The 25,490-nt window shown below is 37.3% G+C and overlaps 1 long non-coding RNA gene across 1 annotated transcript in view; it reads left to right on the forward strand.

The window, feature by feature from the left end:
- LOC307161448 overlaps nucleotides 1-4,715 on the forward strand; it is a 43,937-nt gene extending 39,222 nt beyond the window's left edge. The window contains exon 10 of the long non-coding RNA XR_013821729.1: nucleotides 3,906-4,715. This is a non-coding gene — a long non-coding RNA (uncharacterized lncRNA). The remainder of the gene's footprint in view (nucleotides 1-3,905) is intronic.
- Nucleotides 4,716-25,490: the final 20,775 nt, after the last annotated feature.

The raw sequence follows: 25,490 nt of genomic DNA on the forward strand, positions 1-25,490 counted from the left end.
AAGTCGCAATTGCGAGATATAAAGTCAGAATTGTGAGATATAAACTATTCTGAGGTAAAAAAAAGTGTCTTTTTTTCCTTACAATTGGACTATATCTCACAATTGTGAGAAAAGATGTCAGAATTGCGTGATATAAAGTTGCAATTGCGAGAAAAAAAGTCAGAATTCTGACTTTATATCTCGCAATTGCGACTTTATTTCACGCAATTCTGAGAAATAAAGTCAGAATTGCGAGATGTAAACTCACAATTGTGAGATAAAAAGTCGCAATTATCTTTTAAAATGTTTTATTCTGTGGCGGAAACAAGCTTCCATACCCTGCTCTGTTTCTCTAAAGGGTATTTGGAATGAAAATGTTTTTAAGCGCAGTACTGTATGCACCGTTTAACCCCAGAGTGACCTCACTGTATTATCGTATTAAGATGCATATTAATCTGTGAATGCATTTAAAAGTCTATGATAATGTAAGGATGATAATGCCCTTATGTTTTAATGATTAGGTGAATGCAGATCTGTAATGAGATGGTTTAAGTGCAGGACTAGCCGTTCCTCCTCTTGGGCTGAGGATTTTCTCGAGGATCCTCAGTAAAGCCCAGGTTAATGGAATTGCTTCAGATCCGGTGTTGGGGATTGAGAAGCCTCTGTTTAGATTAATGTGAGAGTCAGGGATGACGGGAGAGCAGGATGCTGCCAGTGCTCTCTAATAACACTGTGAGGGGTCGGGGTCGACGGAGGGCACGCCCAATCTGGCTAGACTGTTTCGTCAGTGGATCCTCTCATAATCCTCTTTCTCAGACTGCCACCGTGACCATGTGACCGCCTCGGTAACAGAAACCATAAATCTGCGGCAGCTAAAGGGATTTCTGAATTGTAAACAAACTAGCATACATAATGCAATAAATGCAGATCCACTGATTTCAGTGCGTGTTTCTGTTTTTATTCCTTATTGGCAATCACAAACTTAAGTTTTGAAGATAAGCTAAATAAAATATAAGCTTTTCAGGTTTTCTAGGAAGGCATTATGCAAATTTGAAGAACAGTTCTCAAAATATTTCCACCCTCCTGTTCAAGTGTCATGTGCTTCCTCTTACAGTGAAGAGGCTGTGTATCAGTTATCCGTACCCTCTGTTGGAGGTTTCAAATTTGACCAAATTCCTTTGTAAAGTGGTCTCGCACCTCTATCATGCGATATTGTTGTACTCCATGATTACTGGGTGGTCCTGGTACAGAGGTATGGCTTTCAGCTCTCACTCTTAATTTCACAACTCATATTTTAGCATTAAATGCAGTATTACAGGTTAAACATCCTTTGAGGTGCTCCCGGGTGAAACCGGCACATGCAACCTGTGTGTATTTGTTTTCATGACATGCACATTATGCAAAAAGGTAAGCTGTTGTGTGAACATTTCTTAATTCTGTACAGTTGTATCCTGCATCTGAACTCATTTAACCGTCACATCCTCTGGTTTTCCAGCCCATTCATTTGTTTTACTCTTATCACTTTTTTCCTTTGATTTCTATCCCCCCTTACTTAATACTCTCTGTTCTTTATCTAAGGGCAGCAGGCCAGGCACATGTGTACCAGCGCTCTGAAGAAGGCCAGTTCAGTGGAAACTAGCGAGCAAACACTCCGAAAAGGACACACGCTCTCTCAATGTCAGCAAATATTTAGTCACAACTTCAAAGGGAAGTTACAGTTGTTTGAAACTGAGGATTGAGCTCAAGTTGGGCACTGTTAGAGCAGGTGGAATTCGTAAAGTTTGTAGTTTAAGAACAATGTGATGATGGCCATATATTCTGATCTCTTTTACTAATAATGATGTACAGTTTTTGCTTTATTTCATAAGGCCAACATGGAAACATATTTTTGGAGGCAAGGCCCGCTGTTCTAATGGCTTAGAGAAATGGACTAATGAGGGCCCTGAAGTGAATGTGGTGCATTGATAAAGTTTAATTAGAAAGATGGATTGTCACTTAAGCATTTATAGCTACTGTTCAGCTCTTTCTGTTCCCGAAGTGTTCTGAAATCACCCCTCTAGATCAGCCTCTGTGGAGTGTGGACAACAGTTTTTCGTGGGTTACAAGTATAATAAATATTGAATGGTGACATACAGAGGTGTACAACTTGTTCCCCCTAAGGGCTTGGTTAATAGAGAACAGTGCACAGAGCACATTTATTGGGGTGTAGTAGGTCAGTTTGTATGCATTATTTGTCTTGCTGTACATTAAGTTTTGAAATTTTGGCTTTTAAACAACGAGTTCTTCCAAAATCACAGTATTTACAGATACATGGGAATCTATATGAGACAAAGGAGGTCTCAGTATAGAGAAAAATTATTTTATAAATTTATGTAATATAACATATTATATTTGTACCAAATAAATGTAATGTTTTTGTTAAATATTTTACCATTTGAAAATGTGGGTTCTGTAAGATTTATTTTTGAAAGAAATCAACTATGCATTTAGTTGGTCAAAATATTACATGGATTTCCATTTCTAATAAATGCTGTTCTTTTGGACTTTCTATTCATCAAAGAATCCTATAAAAAAAAGGTGTGGTTTCCACAAAAAATCTTAACAATTGATTTCAACATTAATGGATTTTTTTTCTTAAGCATCAAATCAGCATATTATAATGACTTCTGAAGGATGCTTTAATGATGCTGAAAATACAGCTTTGCATCACAGAAATTACATTTTAAAATATTAAAATAGAAAACTTTTTTAAATTGTAATAATATTTCACTATATTACTTTTTAATATTATACCATGGTCTGACTGAATACTCTATTCTGATTTAATTGGAACTGTGCATTAAACGGTTTAATGCCCAGGTAGTTCCAAGTCAGTTTAATCACATTCTATATTAATGCGTTGCTTCCATTGAAGCACACACACACACATAACTTGCACACAGAGGTCAGAGATCGCTCTGCGCACGCACAGAAACATTCAGGAGCACAGACACTTGTTATCAACGCTGCTCCGCAACTTTTATTAATAGCTTCACTACTGAATCACTGCATTAAATTTCTCAGCAACGAGGGGGGAACATCGCTGGTTTTGAAGTAAGTAAACAGCTTCATTGAGAGAGACACTGCGCAGATGCAGGTAATACACACGCATCTCTCACTCTCACTCTCTCTCTGTCTATCTCTCTCGATAATTAATTCAAATAAATGTAATTAATTCAAATAAATGCTATTAATTCAAAGAAATGTATTCTTACTGCACTACTTTATCTCTGTTTCTGATTTAAAGTGGGTAGAATGCGAGTCTGACAGAAATAATCATATTTTTTACCCTTTCGGTCAAATATTGCACTGCAAACATCAATAACAGCTTTAAGTCGTCAATGCTGGCAAATGACCATGGTATAAGCGGGATAATTCACTGCTAGCTGTTGAATAATAATTTGAACGATTCGCTTTGAGTGGTTGCCTCCACGTCGTGCATTAAAATCATTAAAAGCACAGCTGGATTATACAGTAATTCAATAGAAGAACAATTAGTGCAAGATGTGGAATGTAATATCCATTTACATTTCAGGAAAACTGAACTTTGCACAAAAAAAAAAAAAAACATTTATCATGTTTCTTTCTGAGGCAATACATTGCAAAATGTTTGCAATCCATTATCAAGATTTTGCTGAATGAGGGTTCATCACGGGGTTAACATGGTGCCGGTAGAGTCATGACTTTGTCCTTTTTTCTTTTTTTTTTCTTGGCATGCAGCCTTGATCCCTCTGGATTGCTTGACATTGCATCATTTATCTGTTCCTGTGTATTTAGTGTAGTGAATGTGCGTCAGAGTGAGGGAGAACACGGTAATCCCCTTCTGCCACGTGGGATATGAACAAAGACTCCACTTTGGCCCAAACTTTCTCTCTTTTGCCTTGCAGCACAAGTGGTCCCGCCGCGCTCGACTGCCGACAGTCACACTCCGTCTTCTCTCGCTGCATACCTTCCCGTGGAGATTGGCTCACTTTGTTTCCGCAAAGATGAATGTCTCTTTGAACCGCTTGTGACATTTGAGAGAACTGCAGTTATATTACAGGTTCCAACCCTGTGGTGATTCATCGAATAGGAACTATGGAGGAATTTGCTTCATCACAGAGCATGTTCACTGTTCAGATATTCCTGTGTAAACAACATTCATTTTATGTGACCAACAAGAGTATGAAAGTGATGTCTCTTGAGAGAGATCCATGTAGGCTACTGATTCTCAGTGTCCAGCCATCATCTTAGCTTCACTTTCACCTTTGTCTTTTCATACAGAGGTTTGTATGAATAATGTATGACACATTGCTTCGCCGTCATTAAAGGTGACCTTGGTTAATTATTGATCGGGTCATATGATTACAGACCTGACCTCTGTATGTTCTCGTCTAGCGCTCGGCTCAGTTTTCATGTCCATGCTCTTTTTTTTTTTCTTTTTTTTTTGTATTCCTGGAGACCCTCGTATGATGAATTACTGCCTATTATTACTGCTGGGGGAGTGTTGGCGCCTTTACAGAGAAGTACAATTTAAAATTACAAATGTAACCTCCACAATACAAGGGCTAATGTACAGTTGGTCATTTTCAGTACATAAACCTAGACAGGGTGATCAGGTTGAACCCCTGTAGGGGCTTATTTCGTAACAGTGACCGGCTGGCTCTAAAATGTCCTGCTTATTGCACTGCTACTAGACAAATAAATACATTGACTTGAAATATTGTTGTGAGTTTTTATGATGTTATTATGTGGGAAGAAAGAGACCATGGAGTGATCGAAGATACATTAAACTAGCGCAGCTATATAGGAAATCATAATACAGTTTAGCTATTATTCAAACATATTTGACCACTGAATATTAGAATCAGGCACTGTAAAACAGAATCAGGTAATGGGTTCTGTCAGAATGGACTCTGTATCAGACATGCAGACTGATGACCTGGTTAATGTCGTTATATCGAATGAAAAGGATGGTAGGACTGTCACCTTGACCTTTCGGAGGCATTCCCTCGTCACCATAGCCCTTTGGCCTGAATGCTTTAATAAACCCTCATGAAATTAAACCTTAATGTGTTGTGTGCTGACTCAACAGCAGTGGCTCGGGTCACTACGAGTTTGACTATTCTGGTCCTGGCTGAGGTTAAGTCGGGTCAGGAATGAGACACCTGTCACTTGTATATAATTTGCCAGAGAATGATGAATGTGGCTGTAATGGCTAAACCCTGATGTGGACCGGTACAGAATTAGCCCCCATGATGAGTAGTAATGACCTCATGATTTACAATAGCGGTTTGCCTAGTGTTAGTGTGCTTCCTTGGGCTTTGCCGGCCTGTAAAGTTCACACAGTGGTCAAACCGCAGAACCTCAACCCCTGTTAAAGCACTTGTCACTGAAGTTAGCAGCAGAGGGATGTTTTTACATCTCTTTCAGTCCACAGATCTGGAGTGTAGTGAAGGCAGTGAGAAAGTGCTGACAGTCTGAGGCTCGCTGCCTCTCTGGGGTGACCAGACGGCTCCTGCTGACTCAGCGCCAATCACTGTCCTGCTCCCCTCGCTCCACGATGTCTGTCTGCATTTAGAGAAACTCAATGAAAACAGGTTGAAGCAGATAAACAGTCTTCAAAGAGCATTCACCCTATTTTTTCTTGTCAAATTTTTTTTACAAAGGGATTTTTGTATAATTCTACTTTTATATAAAGTGTTTACTTTGTATTCTTTTTATATAATTCAGAAATTTCAGATTTAATATGTATTTAATACATTTTTATATATATTAAAATATTATTTGATTAATTACTTAACTATGTGGTAATTTAATTTATTCAAAAGTTTAATATACTAAAGTACATTAAATTCATATGTAGGCTACTTTTAGAAATCTAATTTTTAATAGAAATAAAAAACAACGTACACAATATAAAAAGTAGAAATATAATAAAACAATTAGATAACTGAAATATTGCTAATTTTATCTCATTGTTTACTATTATATTTACTTTTTATGTTTTCTTAAATTTTATATTTTATTTGATTATATATATTCTTTAATTCTTTAATATAATAATTGATCAAACTGAATTGTCATATTTGTTATTTTATATTATTTTATTATATTTTAGTATTTAAAAATAGAAACAAAACATTTCTAAATATTCAATTATCTCATTGTTTAACTTTTTGTTAACGTTGTTTGTTTGTGTATGTTTCCTGTAGCTCAACTGGTAGAACATGATACACGTTCATGGGTTCAGTTCACATATCAGAAACTGATTAAATGAATACCTTGAATTCAGATGCAAGTGTTTTGGATAAAAGTGTCTTCCAAAAGAATTAATGTAAATGTATGTTGTGTGTAGTCAAATTTAGAGAAAGAACATGATCAAAGTGTTGGTTTGGCATAGGTCACCATTCAGTACGTGTAGATCAAAGTGTATAGATTCTATACAAAGTACATGGTAGGTTAATGACTTTCTGATTGGGATTTTCCTTCAAGCTGTTTCATAGAATCACAAGAACAGTGCCTGGATCCTGCGTGAGATCAATACCAGCTTAACAGGTCATTGTTCGTTGACCACTAGTTGATTTTATATTGTAAACTTTTTTTTTTTTATAATCATCAGCACAGAGCAGTAACTAATAAAAACCCCAATACCCTGTTAGGATGCAGTGATGTTCAAGAACAATGATAGGTCACCTTTTTATTTCTCTTTTTTCCATAGAGTGCAAAGCCTTGAATTGCTCCTGAAGCTTTTGCTGACTGAATACTAATATATTTAACACAGAGGTCATGCAGTCATTTATATTCAATTCAACAGTGACCCTTTGCGGAGGAAGAAAACTGATCGATAGCTGTATAAACCCCCTGAACCGATGCTGCACGTTTCAGGGAGAAAAAGGTCCTTTTTATGTCTTATGGAGGTCTTTAGGACACAATGAGGTGACTGTTGTCAGATGGGCTCTTACATCCCCATGAGATCAGTAAGGAGGATTTATTAGCCCTGTTTTGAGGACAGCAGCACACTAACTGGTTCACTGTTCTGAAGGTCATTTTATTCCTCCAGCCCTCAGATTTGTGTGCAGATCAGCTAAATAAAAATGCAGCATGGCCACAGCGCTGTCAAATCAGCATAGTTCTTCTATATTAACCTGGTTGCCCCCCCCCCCCCCCCCCAAAAAAAATGGAAAAATCCAAAATGACTGGTCACTAGGTGGTATAAATCCACTGGGACTTAAAACTCCAGTTTCTAAGCCCCTTTGGCCCCCAAAGCCCATCATTTATCTAACATGTCTGGGAGGATGTGGAGCACCTGAGCCAGTTAGTCAGGATGTGATGGATCACCGTACCTTCTGCCTCAGCTGTTTCCTGCTGATCCTCTCCCTGATTCCTCCCCCCCTCTCTGTTTTCTTTTCTCTCACCAGTCTCCCCATCTCTTCCTATCTCTCCATCTCCCCGGTATTCCTACACCCAGCTGGGACCAGCTCCTCCATCAAATCCAATTGTCTTTGCGAGCTGACAGTTCCCTGCACACACCCGCAGTTGACCTGCTCTTTATTTGTGTTGCCTAAAATAGTTCAGCTGTCAGTGTATCTGTGCTACTGTAGCGAGGTATGGAGGATTAACTTTATCAAAGTCACTTGTAACGTCTCAGCGCTGTTCGAGTCTCGTTTGATGCTTCTCTGATGTATATACCATCCTTAGGTTCTCTGGACAACTAAAAATACCTCTCACACAGGTAAAATAATGAACTGATGCCAATGTTGTTTCCATCACATAATTCATTAAATATACAGATATTTTTATACATGAAAGCATTTGGGATATGTTTGAACCCTCAATTCTTCTTTTATTGGTTTGAATTTGTTAAAATTTTGATTTCTCTTTTTTATTTTTAAGCACTGATGTTTTTCTATATACAATGCCTTGCAAAAGTATTCATACCCCTTAATTCTTTTTCACCTTTTGCCATATGCTAAAATGCTTTAAATGACTTTTTTCCACATCAATCTACACTAACCCATAATAAAAAAATATAACAAAAAGATTTGTGACAACTTTGCAAATTAATTTTTAAAAAAAAACTGAAATAATTACATTGCATTACAAGAACATGTAAGGAGATTTTGTATTTGTATTATTTTTTCACATGTTCCTATGGTATACTGGAACACATTGATGAACATTTCATATGATTTTAAAGGCTTTTATTGGCAAACAATATTCAATATGCAAAGAGTCAATATTTACAGTGTTGACCCTTCTTTATAACTCCATTCTGGGCCAATTCCTGACTGATGGAGATCCATTCATGTCTTATTTGTGCTCAGTTTAGTTTATCACAATTTGGGTTTCTGCTTGTCCACTCATCTTTCGAGGATTGACCACAGGTTCTCAATGGGATTAAGATCAGGGTATTTGCCTGGCCACGGATCCAAAATTTCAATGTAATGATCTCCGAGCCACTTCACTATCACTCTTGCCTTGTGACACAGCGCTCCATCATGCTGGAAAATGCACAGATCATCACAAAATTGCTCCTGAAAGTTGCTCTTGCAGGTTTTGATACCGTTCTTTATTTCTAGTGGTGTTTTTGGGCAGAATTGTGAGAAAGCCCACTCCCCTGGATGAAAAGCAACTCCACATAAGGCTGGTCTCAGGATGCTTCCCAGCTCTGCACTGGTGGTGAGACGATTCCTTCACCGACTCTTCAAGAGGAGACGGTTCTGCCGCTTGCTGGAAACTCTGGGATGTCCTGAAGACTTCTTCACTACAGTTGAACCTCTCTCCTTGAAGCTCTTGATGATTTGGTAAATGGGTCGTTCAGGTGCGATATTCTTTGCATCACATAAAAGTGTTGATGGCTGCACGTCTTTCTTTGGATGTAACCATTGCTAACACAAGAACACAATGATTGGAAGCACTTCTTTCCTCCTTTTATAGCACTCAGTCTGTTCTTATAATCCAGTCAGAACGATACTGACTTGTACTCATTCACATTTTGCTGTGCGCTGATGATATTATCAGTGAAATTATGTTAGCTGGTCATTTTGTGCCAGGGCCAAAAAACTGTGAAATTTGTCAATGGATCTTTTTGCAATTATTTAAAATGCTTCTGATTACTCTGCACAATAATCTAGAAAAAATGTGAAACTGAAGCGGATGGATGAATGGTTGGACGGTCGGATGGACGGTCATTTTCAGTGATGCCCTTTAGTTTGAACGGAAGAGTTTGTTGTGTTATGTGTTGATGGACAGAAGGTTGCATGAAGTAGCAGCATGAATGAACAGCTCAGCAACTGTAGACAGATGTAGCATGTAATAGACTATTCTAAACACATAATGTTCCATACCTTCTCTGATCGCTGTATAAACCATGATTCCTCCTGATGGCTTTTGACTTTAGTTCAGCCCCATTCTAATGACTCCCTTGGAGATTTTTCAACACTTGCAAGTCACATTTTAATTAGCACACTGAATAAAATTGGTGAAACTGCCTATTAACATCTGGGGTAGAACCAAATTAATGTTCTATGCCAATTTGTAGCACATGATTGGGTTTTACATTAGGTGTTTTAGGTCAAAAGAATCAAAAGAAATGCAAAAATAGGGAGTAAAGCACTCCAATTTTGAACATTTTACATGGGCATCTAGCAATCCAATAAACACTCTCTACTGGGGCATATGGCAGTTGGACTGATAAATCCAGTTCAGCTGATTAAAATCTGCTGTTCCTTGTGCATCAAAAAATCCTATGTTTCCATTCAGATAGAGATTTGGCCCACTTAGAAAGACGTTATTTCTCCGTTTCTAAAGCTGTCCTGTTCACAGCCACTAAGCAGGTGCGCGTCAGCTGGACTTTCCCTGTTCTGCAGCCAAGACAAGGATAACAAATGGCTTGGGGGCAGTTGGAAAGAGAGAGTGAGAGAGAGAGAGATAGGGAAAGAAAGAAGTAAAACAAGAAAGCGTCACAATTCTTTCCCAAAAGGCCCTCATTAGGAGCAGAGAGGCATGTGAGGGAGTCAGCTGCTGGGGTGATAAAGGCAGCTGGAGGGATCCAGGAAAAAGCAGCACAGAGAGGCCAGTGTGAGACTGGACCCCAGCCAAACCCAGAGGCCCTCACTCGCATTATATAACCCTACAGTGGAAAGAAAACACAGCAACAGTACAGCTAGACGATATATGACCAGGAAAAGGGTATGCTTTGAATTATAAACAGCCCATTTAGTGAAAGGGGCAAAAGTGCTTTTTGCCCCAAGAAAGTTGTTAAACAAAGACGAGAATGGCTTTGATTATTGTGGCCTGTGATGTTGTCCTAAATGAGATTTTTCCATTATAGTGAATGTGTTGTGTCCTTGCTCATTGAAAGGGTTTTAAATAATGTTCTTCTTCTAACATAATAAACACAAATGTTCATACTTTGACATAGTATTTGACCAAGTTCCCATTTGATTGTTGCTGAACTTGCCTTGAATTTGACGTGAAGGATATTTGGTTCACTCTGGCCTTGACTGTGAGTTTAGCGACAGTGAAGCAAGGACAGGTTAAATTGTTGCCTGGATACCAGGGATTTGCAACATTCAGAATTGAATTGAGAATGCCTTTAAAATTCAAATTCAATTTCTGGATTTGATTTGAGGTAGCAAACATGATATAGATAGATATTATGACTTTCATGTGTAAATTATGTGAGCTTATTTCCTCCATTATACTAAAAGATCTGAAAAAGCCCATACGTTTACCCGTCCATAAACCTCTGCCTCGAAGAAATCAGGACAGAAGTGGACAAAAGAGACTGGTTTAAACAGGAATCTGTCTGTAAACAGGGCCATAGATAGATAGACAGACAGACAGTCTTACACAGTCCATTTTCTTGCATCAGATGCTCAACAGCCTTTTGAACTCGTCCCTTCATAATAGACCTATAGCTCTCAATAAACACTGAGCATTTGGGAAAAAAGGAGGGATTTGCATGCAAATTTAAGGTGACATTTCTGCTGAGCACATTAAGCCAGCCATAGAATTACAATAGCAGGATTAGCATTAGCACCCACCCCCACGTCACATCTCGCTCTGTCGGAATGCTGCGCTCATCAGTTATCCAGCATCAGTCCACAGGCATGTCCAGGCACGTCCCATGCCATTACGGACCCTAGTATGAAAAAAAAAAACTTACTTTGGGTCCCATGAGATGAAATTCCAAATGGAATGTGATGTTCAGTCACATGTAGGAGGCATTCAAATTCTACACGCTTTCCCTGTCTTTCATCTCTGAAATGGTTGCCCACAGGTTCATGTGGAAGTGCCTTTGAGAGCTTTTTGAGACCACGAGGCAGTGGCAATATTTGTTTATAAGCTTTTACCTTGAATACTTGAATAATCCAACTAATCTTATTCCTGATATTTTTATAAGCTATGTAAACATCATGTAGAGAGTGTAGTGTTTTACATTGTTTTAAAAACCAAATACAGTGCCTTCCAGTGTTGTTATTATTATTTAATTGTTTCGTGTGTGTGATTCTACCCGGCATAGATTTGTCTCCTGGAAGCTGCAGCTCTTTGCAGAAGCTGTGATCATCTGGGCTAGCTTGTCATCAATCAAACATCAGTTCACAGACCTATAGTGACAGATAAAATCTCTCCCTTCCCTGTAGAGCTGAGACAGGCGTTCTCTCCCAGAGGCAACACAGCGGAGGTTTTCAGATCTGTATTAGCACATTTCTCCTGATTTTCTCGCAGGTTATTTTTGGGAAAGAATTTTTGCACACTGCCACAAACACTGGCTTTCAAGACCTAGGTGGTTTCTCTTCAAGTCATGTGTTTATTTTTTTTGTTGGAAAGAATCTCTGCATAAAAGATTTTAGGTGTTTAATGGTATAGTCAGAAGTAACAGATTTAAAAATAATTGTTTATGATCTGCATAATGGTAGTTAGGTTGAGTTAACATGGCGATTAACTGTGGATTTATTTGTTAAAGAGTGTTTGTTCACCCAAAAATCTGCCAGAATTTTTTCACACATTTGTCATTCTAAACCTGTATGGCTGACTTTCTTCTGTGCAACACAAAATATTTTGTATCATTTTTTATGCTCCACAAAAGATTATTATTGTAGCATTTAGCAGCACAAAAATACACTAACCCAGATACAACACTGCATGTTATTACAGGACAGTATTTCCTTAATAGCTCTGTTTTTGAAAGTCTGTGGTCATGGTATAAGATTTGTGATTAGAAGGTCAGGAATGTTCTGTTAATCGAGCGTGAAGACCTTCTGTTTCTGTTAAATGGGCATAGTAGCTTGTGATGGTATCAATGGGTTCTTCATGCCTGCAGCTTGTCATGTTTATGAAGTCCGTCAATAGCCATAAAGAGACGACTGTGCAATGTCTCTGATGAAGTGAACAGACCCGCCACATGATGTTCACTGAGGGTGCGATTCATTGACATCAACACACAGCAATCATTCAACAATGCCATACATTTAACTGTTGTTTTCCATCTTAAAAACTTATGGGCACTTAAAGGATTATTGTTGTTTATTTCCTCTCCGTTCGTACTTTGAGTTAAACCTCAATTAGTTTTTTACACCCTTGAACCCCTAAGGGTATAGAGGATTTTCCTTTCGAACAAAAAGAATCTTATCTTCAGTAAAACTTAACGTAAAAAGGTTGCTGCTTTCAGCAACAAGAAGAAAAAGTCCATGAAGGACAATGGGCTTTTTACAACTGTATTCTTTTTAATGTGGCCAGTTTATTTGCCCCAATATTTTGATACAATAAAATCAATTCGTCTGACAGAAGAATCAACTTAATCAAACTGTCAAAAGCCCTCATACCTTGCCATTACTGCTTCAGTATTGCAAGATCATGAAAATATCAGTGATTTTTTAAATTGTGATTTCAATTTTTCTAATCGTTATTAAAATGGAAGTCTTAGAAATGTACAAGATTCAAATAAGTAATAGAAAAGTAGTTGAAATGTGTTTATTGAAAATGTATTATTCTAGTTATCCTCTGCTTTATAATATTTAATGCGTGCATTTGGCACCAAAACACGTTCCCTTGGAATCAAACCCAGGACTTTTATAATGTTATAAAATATTAATATTTTCAGTAAATGCTGTTCTTTTTTACTTTCTATTCCTAAAAATATCCTGAAAAAATTAAATTTTCCACGAAAATATTAAGCAGCACAACTGTTTTCAACATTAATAATAATGAAGCCATCAAATCAGCCTATTATGATTTCTGAAGGATCATGTGACACTGAAGACTGGAGTTTAATGATGCTGAAAATTCTGTTTTACCTTCACAGGAATAAATTAATTTATAAAATAAATAATAAAAAATGTTAAAATAGGAAAGTTATTTTATATTGAGACTTATTTCAAAAACATTTCAAAAACATCAAACCCAATTTTTAAAGGGGTCGTCGGATGCCCATTTTCCACAAGTTGGTATGATTCTTTAGGGTCTTCATGTAAAGTTTGTAACATACTTTGGTTAAAATTCCTCAATGGTTGTCCCTTTTTACCTCCTCAAAAACCGTTTCGGTGCATGTCTCTTTAAATGATAATGAGCAACTGCTCCCCCCCCCCCCCTCTCTTCCATAGGGGGTGTCGAATGGCTGAGGTCAGAAATATGCTAATACGGGACAGTCCGTCAGCGGTCGGGCAGAGCATGAGCAATATGACAACATATTGCTCAGAAAATCCAAAAGGCTTGATTATTGTTTAGGCCTTTTGAGGATTAAAAAAAGGATTTTGCTCATTGTATGGTGGTTGTCCACACACTGCAAAGACACATTTATATGCAAACACCATATAAAAGTGAATTTTGCATCTGATGACTCCTTTAAATGTATTTACAAAGCTGTTTCTTCATCTTAGTGCTCTTTTTTTCTCTTAGATCAATGTGATCTGTAGCACTCTCATCTGCTGTGATCCTTTACTCATCACTTAAACACCAGGGAAATAAAATTGTTCATGTTTGCACTGAAACAAGGGATTGAGTCTGGAGCTCGCTTGGTCCGGCATCTGCCTCACTTTAATCTGAGTTGTTTAAAGACACAAAAGAAGTGTCCTTATAGTTGCAAACAAAATTATTCAACAGAGTTTTTTTTTTTTAAATTGCATCTAGTTTAGTGGCAAATTAAAAGTGATAATGTTATGCTTTTTTGAGTTATAGGATTTTTTTATAGGATGTCATAATTATTCAACCCATATTCAACGCTGCTGTTTTTAAGTCACTTATATGTTTGGTATGAAACAAAATTGTGTTAAAAAAATGTAGCCTTTGGAAACTCTATAACAAAACTAAATTAGCTTGTGCTGTTGCTGCTGGCTGTTACACATACAGTACATACATTTAACATGCATGTGCTAAAGTTAAGTTGCAAGTATGGCCAAGTCAAAAGAGCTCAATAGCACAAAAGCTATAGAGAACAGATTGTTTTATTACATTAGAAAGTCAATGGCTACAAGATTTTCAAAACACTAAAAGTTCCTAGAGACAGCCTTATTCATAAGTTTAAAATGTGTTGTACCAGAAAACCTTTGAGGGTGTTGAAGAAAAAGCACTATATCATTATACAATGTTTAATCAGAGCAACTGAGAAAAACCCTCAATTTACTGCCAAAGACTTGCACAATGACCTGATAAAAGGGGGAAAAACATTCCAATGCAGAGTATAAGAAGAACACTAGACAACCATGGCCTTCATGTTGGGACATCTTGCCGAATACCACTCTTGATCAAGAAGAACATATGGAGGTGCTTTGCTGTAGCAGGAAGTAAAAATCTTGACTGTATGGAGGACATCATGAATTCTTTGAACTATCAAGCAATTTTGGCAAAGATGTTGATGCCTTTGGTGCAGAGACTAAAGCTTGATGATCAATGGACTTTCCTGCAGGACCGTCATCCCAAAGTATTCATCCACTTGCATTCATTCTACTTACGCTTGGTTCAGGTATCAGTCGTAGAATGTTCTTGAGTGGTCTGTACAGTCTTTTTTTTATTTAAATCTCATGAAGAAAGAAAGAAAACCAAAGATTGTCAGTGACCTGGAAGCTTTTTCAAGTGAGGAATGGGCCAAGATTGCAATATGTGACAGAATCTTCTAAGCACTTAAAGGAAGCGTTTATTGGAGGTTATAAAGAACAAAAGATTCTGCACAAAATTTGGCTTTTGGGTGTTGAATAATTTTGTACATAAATGTTTGGAGCCAAATAAATTTTTCAGCAACTTTATGTTCTCAGAATCCCTCAAATGTGTATTAATAAACTTTCTGTAATAGTTTACTGATGCTTTTGTTGAATTATTTTCATAAAAATTAGTTCTCTGTAGCAAGATGTCTTGCAGGTCAAGGGGTTGAATAATTATGATTGCAACTGTTTCAGGAACTGCTTGACAGTCTTGGTGGTAAAAAAAAGGACGTTACAAACAGAAGGGCTAAACATCTGACAGCTGCAGGCCAAGACTAGAATTACTCGAACAAAAAAGAAATGCATCTTCTGGTGCCAAAATTTCTCCATCCAGAGCAACAGCAGCAGCACTGAACCACGCTGAGTATGAATACAAGTCATTTTATCCTAGTTTAACAGAGGCCAGGCTGTGTGTGTGTGTTTGGGGGACAAAACCCTTACATTTTATCTTCCTGTGGAGGATTCAATATAATCAACTTCAGTTTTTCATCCTCGATGTAGAAACGGGGATCGTGACTTTCAAGTGCTTCTCTGACTGGCACTTTTACAAAACTTCATTTCCGATTTGAGGGTGACACTGTTTAGACATTGAGAAGGACACTCTTCGTCATGCTGTTAATTAATCAAATAGAGTCTGTCCGTGTGGAATTGTGTCACATCTAATACAGCTTGATATTCTGTTTGATATCGGCTGTCATGGTGAATCATGATCACTAGTGACTTCATCATTGATCACTGCTGACTCATTATGAGCCATGAAGTATTGCACCACTTGCATGTGTCTTACACTGTCAGTGCCTGTTAAAGCACAAGAATAGACAAAAGTTTGCACACACTTTATTTGTGCTCCTTATGATCTTAAAACTTGGGATCAAAAAGCTATATGGCTTAAAAAAATACAATAAGGTATAATTTGTTAACATTAACATTAACTACATTAGTTAACATGAATGAACAATACTTCTACAGCATTTATTTATCTTAGTTAATGTCAATCTCAACATTTACTAATACGTTTTTAAGATCAAAAGTTGTATCTGTTTAGATTATTTAATGTACTGTGAACTAACCCCAGACAGCAACATAGTGTCGGCCCAGATCCGGGCCACATCTGGTACTTGTGGATTCAATGCGTACCAGACGTGAGCCGGATCTGGGCCGACACTATGTTGCTGTCTGAGACATGAATATGGACATTTTTATTAGCATTAACAAAGATTAGTAAATGCTGTAAAAATATTGCTCATATGTTAACTAATGCATTGTTGGCAAATGAGACCTTAAAGTGTTACCTATATAGTTATGTAAAGTGTTGTAAATATGAAATATGTTGTCCAAACAGCATAAAGTATTATTTAAATATCTGTTATAAAATATATTACTTAAATATCAGTTTGTTGTGCGCTTCTGAAGACCTAAATAGCTACTTCACCATGTACTGTATTTATAGATTTTCTTAGAAACAAACTTTCTTGCATGTTCTTTACGGCATTATTGGAAATGAGCCAATGACTATTCTAAAATCTATGTTGGTATTTTAGGATCGGCCTGTCCTGTACTCAATGCTGGACATGGCAGCAAATAGCACCAAGTGATTGGCTGCAGTCCCGGAGATTCCTCGTGGGGGTTATGTAGGACACCAAGTGTCCCATTATAGGACAGTGAAGGAGTAATAAGCCAACACCTCATGCATGCACATCAATGCATCCGTGAGTTCACAACAACAATATCTCTTTGTTTCACAGTTGCTCTCAATAATTCACATCTGCACATTTACCAACCTGTGCCAAGATCAGGTGAGAGCATGTTCCTCCACTGCTCTCTCTCTCTGCTTTATAACTAAAACAGATCACTAGAGAGGGAAACCTCAATAGACACGGAGACGTGGTTTCATTGGTGAGCGCATATCCACGTTTAAAGGAACTATCTGAACTGTAACTAGAAAAAGACACAAGCTTTTGTGGCTCTGCTGCAGACAGCAGCAGACCGATGAAGCAGTGCGAGCTGTCAGATAAGGAAGCCTGCAAGGGAATTGAGAAGAGGTTTCAAACACCTGAATACTATAAATAAGACTGCTGGGTTTTTTTATCTATTCATGTATTAAAGTTAGTTTGCGCCTGATCTGTTTAAAGACAGACAGGTGAGAGATCTAGGAATATTATCCAGCTGCACCTGTCATACATGCGGTTTTTACAGAGAAACACAAAAATGATTTTTTTTCTCTGAATCAGGATCATTGGCTTAACAGTCACTGTGTAAGGGGAGCAAAACGTGCCAGCAAAATAGAGATATTTATATATAGAAGTATACGGCCCATTCAACGTGCCTATCAATGGGCATGGCAAGTGTTGGGGTTCATGTCTCCATACTTAGAATGTATACCGAAGATCTTTTTACACTAGATAGTATACTGCAAATACACCAGACCATTTTGACTGCATCTCTATGCTCTGAATTTGTTCAAAGGAAAATATTAGTTTAATACTAAAACTTTAAATAGGTTGAAGAACATATATACATTTTTATTTAATCATGCCATCTTTACTGGCCGAAATCTTTTTTTTTCTGCTCGGAACTGTTGGTCTGAACAAGAGAAAAAGATTCATTAATCAGTTTGAGAATGATCAACTAGTCGGATATCCCAATAATTGTGCATTGTAAATAAGATCTATAATCTGCTTTTTAATTAAGCTCAAGTCCTTAGTTCCAGACAGTCAGTCTATACATTGTATATCTATGTACAGTTAATACAAAAACACATTTAAAACAGTAACACTGTTACAAATGTTCTATTTTAATATGTTTTAAAAAAATGTATTTATTCCTGTGATGCGAAGCTGAATTTTCAGCATCATTACTGCTGTCTCCAGTGTCACATTATCCTTCAGAAATCATTCTTATATGCGCAGATAACATTTCTTATTATTCTGAACGTTGAAAACAGTTTTGCTTAATATTTCTGTGGGAACCGTTTTTGTCAGGATTCTTTGATGAATGGAAAGTTCAAAAGTTCAAAATCATTTGTAAGTTTATAAATTATTTTATTTGTAAGTTTAGAAATGTTTTACCCTTGGTAAACAATAGCATGTTTCTGGATATTTACTTCTGGTTTATATAACTGCTGTATAAAGTAATTAATCAATATCACGCAACAATCATGAAGCACAGTGTGAATATAATGATAAACTTTTCTACAGGCTGTATTTATTGCAAGTCTGTTCATGCAAGCCTTTCTCTGACACAATCTTGAAGTGTCTCTGGAGAAACATGCCATTGATCTTTAAATTGCCAGCTATCTGATAAGACTCAACTCTTCGGCTGCTTTCTGAAGACGTTTTACACAATGGCTCCAATGTGCTCAGAAAGCACTTCTCTATATACACTATTATGAAAAAAAGCAAATCATCCGTCACTGCATTGTGCGTGAGTCGTGACTAAGATTAACCGCTTACCATTCATATTACTGTGGAAAAAAAAGAGTGCATGCCAAAGACATCAGTTACTGAGAGTATTTGCACTGGCAGAGATCCAGTGAACCATCATACTCATGCATAGACCTGCCTCATGAAGAGCATTCATTACATTCATACAGTGTTATATGTCACCAGTGCATCCCTGCAGTTGTTTCACATGAAAGAGGCTGATTGGAAAGAATGCTGCCTCTTGGCACTATAATGCGTATGGTCCTGCCTACTCAGCACTTTGCCATTTAAAATATTGTGTCGAGCTGAGGCTGGGAAAGGCGATGTTGCTTGTTACATGCAAACAAGTCCCATCATGGCAGCCCGTGGAGGTTTACCCAGGGTGTGCCTAACTCTGAATTACCTGTGCCATGTGACAAATGGCTGTTAAAGTGCTCAGTTCTCAGAGCAGATTCAACTAAAGCGGTGGGTCTCAGTATGCCAGAGGGAAAGAGCTGAAAAATCCATAAGGTCGTTCCCAGGCGAGGTTCCAACTGCCGTTATTCATCATTCATACTCCTTTATGTAAATCTGTGAACACCAAGTGAGTGTCTTTTGCTGCTTTCATGGATTAGTGCCCTACTACAGCTGACTTTAGGACAGAAATGTTTGTGGCGCTGCATCCTAGGTCTAAAGCAGGCCGGAGATGGAGGTGGGGTGAGGATCAAATCCTTTCACATGTGCTGTCAGGCTCTGTGTACACAACGGCGTCTCTCCGAGAGGCTTTGTCACTCACATTGTGCATGTCCCAGTCCCATTATGGGGTGTAATTGGATCCTTTGCAGTTTTTGGTTGAATTAGCAGTTCTGTTGTTCATTTGCCTGTAATGTATTAATAGTCTCTTTTCTTTCTTTTTTTTTTGTTGACCAGGATGGCCTTTGGTAATGTACAGTGACCCAAAAAAGTATTTGAACATTTTTGGACACTTAAAGGGGTTTTTCATTCTAAATGAAAATGCTGTCATCATTTACTAAACTGTTGTTTCTTCCAACCCTGTATGACATAATATTTCAGCTGTTTCGGTCCATAAAAAAAAAAAAAAAAAAGTCAGTTGGTTTCAAAACAACATTAAACACCATTGACTTTCAGTTTATAGACAAAAAAATAAAATAAATTGTTTCATCTTTTCATCGTTCCACAGAAGAAAGAAAGTTTTGGAACGACATGAGAGCGAGTAAATGATGACAGATGTTTCATTTTTGAGTGAAATACATTTCAAACTATGATTTGTCCTGAGACAAACTAGTTTGGTTCTACTTTACTCACATTCAGAAAAGTGTGTGTTTGATCATGTCAAAATCAATTCAAATAAATTAAATTCAAATCAATTTTAAACTTTGAATCCATTTTCATGGTTCCACAAAGTTTAATAACCAGAAAGTGTTATACTGTGTCTTGATTTTGAACAATAGCCTAAGTATTATAATTTCAAACCGTACAAACCTTTTTTCAAATAAATTTTCTTGAAAATTTTTTTTTTTCAAGATTTCTTTAAAATAAGTGCCATGTGGTTTGATATTTTGTTATGTAATGCAATGTTATTCATACATATAGTGCGGCCTAAATATTCAAATACACTCTAAAAAATGCTGTTGTTTCAAATTTTTAAACCCAACGGCTGGGTTTGTCCGTATTTGACCCAAACATGGGTTGAAACAACCCAGCTTTTTTAGAGTGTATATATATATATATTTCATTGTAAAGCTCTAATCCACGTGTTTTTTTCAGTACATTGAATTGCATTAGCCTCAGTCTAACCAAATATGCACTATGAGTTTATCAAGTTCTTATTCATGAACTCATGAGGTTATGGTTTAGCGATTCAGAAAGTCTCCAAAATTACGGATCAGTCGTTCTCTAAAATAGAAGCAACCCCAGCCTTTCATCAGTGGGCTTAACTGAAGGAGACAGACTGAAGCATCCATTCACTTAATGAGAACCAGCATGAGACATATAGCACCACCCTCGACCCTAAATAAGCATTGTTTAGGGGCCTCTAAAGTCTAAATGATGTGGTTGGTTGTGAATAATGCACTTGGTAGGATGTTTTCATCGATTGCAGATGGTTGGGGTTCAGCCATAAAACCACAGAAAACGAGCACTGTTAAGTGTTATACAGTGGTCACCCATAATTGTTAAATCCCCATTTTATTTTTACGCATGGAAGGGTTCAAATCAAGGTGTCGTAATTAGTGGTTGGTCAGCTCTTATATCAGTCTTCACTGCCACACAAATGCTAGCTGTTAACTATCTTGTCTCTTTGAGGAGGAGTTGAACTTGTGCCCAGACAACTGCAGTGACTATTGTAATTATGCATCAAATGGGAAGCTGACTCTGCCTTGCTAATTTGGGTGAGTGTGTTAGATGCCTGTGTGTGTGTGTCCTCTGTTCTGCCTGGACACAGAGTGTTCTTTCAGGCTTAATGTCAGCATTGGCTCAGTCAGGCTTTCCATACATCTCCCCAAACTGCCTCCAGACGCTACAACAACAAAGGAAATGTGGAGACAATGGAGGTTTTTATACCATCCGGGGGCTGTAAAGGCTTAAATGTACAGACATGTGAGAGTGTGTGATTTATAAAATAGCTTATAAATCAGGAGTTGTGAGGTCTCCAAATGTTAGCGGTGATATACGGGAGTTCACGCTGAATGTGCAGAGGTATAGTGGTTTAAATGTGGATCGCAAGGAGATTCTTGAATCTGTGCTCATCCTATGTGCCGCCTCATCAGTCAAGAGATTCTTGAGGTGATGATGGCTCTGGTCCAAAACCTTTGTGAGCTGCCTATGTAGCTAGTGTTTTAAAACATTACACACTGCTAAAGCAAAGACTGTTTCTGTTTTGACTGATTCAATCCTATAATGCATTTAAAAAAGCTCAGTGAAAAAAAAAAAATCCATCCAAGATGATGGACAATTATGAAATGTTCATGTTTTTGAAAGAAAATTATCTCTTTTTTTTTCACCAATGTTGCTTTAAATTGAAATATTATTTTATTATTAAAAATTACAGACATGAAATTTATAATGTTACGAATTGCTATTTCAAAAGTTTTATAATTAAAAGCTGTAATTGCTATAATAATTGTGTGTAAACTGACTTTTCAGGAATAGGAAGGATAAATAGACCATTCTAAATAACAGCTTTAATTTGATATAGAAATCTTTGGTTACAGTTTAAAAGTCTTTAGTGTCACTTTTGATAGAAAAATTGTACTGATCCATAAACGGTCACCCTACTCATGTAACTGATCAACTGATTTTTAGAATCGTGCCATATTACTGAATATCAGCACAGCTGTGAATACCTGACTGCTATGCTCATGATTTACACAACGCCATGGGCTTTTTCAGGTCACTGCTGCACATTGTCATAAAAATAGAATTTTTCCAAGCTGTTAAGGTTACCAAAGTCTCTGTCCTGACATGACACTAACAAGGCCGCTTTGTTAATTAAAGTCACCTCTAGCCTGTCAAACCCCTGTGAAGGAAGTGCCTTTGGGGTCAGAAATACCTCTCTTTCTTCCTTTCCAATAGTGTGCTTGTACAAGTATTGGCTACAATTTATTTTAATAGTCCACTTTTGACATTCTACTGACTATAAGACTATTAGTAATATTTGCAACAGCATGTCAACTAACTCATTAGACTATTAGTAGACTAGGATAGGGTTAGGGTAAGTAGAATAAGTTCATGTATTGCAAAGTTACTTATCGCCACCTTGGAATTATAAGGTTTTATCTGCATTCTGAGCGGTTTTGAGTGCACTTCAAAAACGTCCCAAAATGTACACAACTTTTTTAAAAACATCACATAATCTAAATAAGTTGTCACAGAATAAGAATATGTGAATAACTCAATTTTGGAAAAAATGTCAGAACCTTACAATTCCAAGTTGACGTTATAGTCAGTGGAATATCTGTTGGAGACCATTAACATAAAGTGTTAGCAGATATTAAGCAGACAGTCTACTAATACTCTAGTGACTGGTGGACGTGTAGTTGCTACTATAATTTACTTATAGTTAGTAAAATGTTCAAATTGCACTATCGATATAAAGTGTCCATGTGAAGTGATGTCAGACTGAAATCTTACAGCTGTGTACTGTTAGTTTCACTAACACTAAACAGAAAAGAGGGGGGAAAGGCACGACAGGCTCTCCCATTAAAAGGATAGTTCACCCTACTCCCCCCCTTTTGGAACAATCTTACCAATCTTACCAATTCTCATTTTGTGTTACACAGACAAAAATAAAGCCTTAAAGTCGACATGAAATCAAAATTGACCCTATTTACTTTGTTAGCGCATATTACTAGTCTTGTAGTGAACAAGTAATCCGTGCAAGTTAATACACAGAATTTTTTTTTTTGCCGTGGTAATCTTTAATCAAAATCTGAAAAGTTACTTCCGGTCAGGAATGGCGTTCCTTCTCTGATGACGTCAGTTTGACGGCTTGGGTTGAAAACGCTTAACCACTCCCCTCGAACCGCTAGTCTGCTATGAGCAGAGATGGAGAGGAGGAGCGCTGAAGTAAAACCCTGCCCTCTGTTCAATATTCCGTTTCACTTGGAAATACGTCCCAACACTGGAGAAAAGTCGTTTGCAACTTCCAGTTCACGGGGACTTTAAGGGTTTTAAATGACATGAGGGTGAATAAATAATGACAGAATTGTCATGTTTGGTTGAGGCCTCTGACACACGCAGCGCCAGCTAATTCCCTTCGGCTGCTTACTTCTGCAGAATGAGCGATTCGTGACACATTTTGTTATTTGTAAACCAGAAGAAGGAAGGATGAGGAATAAGAAGAAGTCATGATGGTGAAAAGTGGAATTAAAAGAGGAGAAGAAGATAGAGACAGAGGAAGAGAGAGAGAGAGAGAGAGTAAGAGACTGAGGGATATTTTTAGGAGTCTCCTCTCTGACCACTTCAGTGGCTCGGGCTTCGTGCCTGGGGCTTCTGGTTTCATTGTGCAATCCGGTATCCGAAGAGACGCCATTTAGCCAACCAAAGACAGGGCTCACTTTGTCTGTGTGCACCACAGTGAGGGTACCTAAAGACAACTTCAGCCTCCACTACTGCTACTCAATAAAAGGGAACAGCTGTATCGAGGCCACACTCCTAAAAATAAAGTTCCCAGTTTAATTAGGGGCCGTCAGGATTCCTCTGGATCCTGCCAAGAGGTCGGAGTTTGGAGGGGAATCAAGGTCAACTGAAAAAAAAAAAAAAAAAAACAGTTAAAGCTTTCTTTGATGTGCCATTTCTTTTTATTTAAATATGTTTGATGTGTTATTGTTGTATTAAAGAACACTTTTATTCATTTTGTATGATTTTAGATTATAGGCCTATTGCAGAACCAGTATTTATTTTAAGATGTATGTCTGCGCTGGTTGAACTGTACGTGTCTTGAGTTCCACTGTGCACACGTGAAATAGTTCCTGTGGGAATTACAATTAACAAGGTGGTCTGGAGAACCATGGGATAGTTTAACTCTGCCCTGACCACTGTTAATAAATAATGAGCAGCACATTACCTTTGTCTAATGATTCCATAAGCTTCTGATTAATATAGTAAAACTTTATATCCGCTGTATGCTGTATGTATCCTCTCTCTCTCTCGCATGATTCCAATGGGAACTGGGAACTGAAGCTGAAAAACTGCTTGTGAAAGCAACAGTGTTGAAGAGACATTAGGACCTGCAATTAAAGGAAAAATGCACATTCTCTCATCATTTTCTCACATTCCTATTATTGAAAATAGGACACCATTTTTGTGAATGAGAACAAGAGATTTTTACTTTGAGAAAAATAAATTACTATTTCACAAAGTCAGTTGGTTGCTCAACAGGAAACAACGGTATTCATCCGGAAAGTAAATTGTTTGCTTAAATGACTCATCTTTTAGCAACCTTCTTTCTGAAGTTCTGAAGACATTTTAAGCTTAACAATCACAAGCAATTTTCAGCTCAACATATTATATTAGTGTTGTTTTTTATGTTATTATTAAAATATTCCAAATGTATGTTGTTTTATTATTGTAGTAATTATAAGGCTAATTTCAAAAAGAAAAAAATAACTCTAATTACAAATCAGTTATTGGACATGTCAAAACAAAAATAATGTGTTTTGTTTTCTCATGTGTAAAGAACATGAGGGGGAACAAAGGACAACATTTTTTCTTGGTTTAACATTGCAACCTTATGTTGTTCATTTGTATAATGTAACAATATTACAAAAATGTATTCTCTCATGAGTGACTGGCAAATTTTTAACCATGATCTTAACTGTTTCTATTACACCCATGTCTAATATTTTCCATGACTTTAAGAGGTAATGATTTCCCAACACAATACAGAAATTAACCATGCATTTAAACATTGAATTGACAGTGGATAATATTCTTGTCACATATAACATGGCATTTAGTCTCTCTCTCTCTCTCTCTCTCTCTCTCTCTCTCTCTCTCTCTCTCTCTCTCTCTCTCTCTCTCTCTCTCTCTCTCTCTCTCTCACACACACAAACATGCTTTTATTCTGGCTGGTTCTTGCCCTCTTGCCACATTATTCTCAATTATATCATAATCTAACATTATCCCTCAAACACCATATATTTCACTGAATGCAGTCTTTTTTAGAGGCATATACTCTTTGCATCAATAGTCGTTGTCTAAGGATAATAGTGTAATTATTGGTGTTGTATTGGGTCAATGGAAGCCTGGCTGTTTCAGCCCTCTATTTTAAGAACGTCAACAGTTGGCATTGATAGGAAGCAATTATGGGGGTCAGAGGTGAAGTGATTAGCAGTAATTATGGGAAAAAAAAAACCATTGAGTGCAT

The sequence above is a fragment of the Squalius cephalus genome, assembly GCF_949319135.1.
Source record: "Squalius cephalus genome assembly, chromosome: 7".
Lineage (NCBI taxonomy): Eukaryota > Metazoa > Chordata > Actinopteri > Cypriniformes > Leuciscidae > Squalius > Squalius cephalus.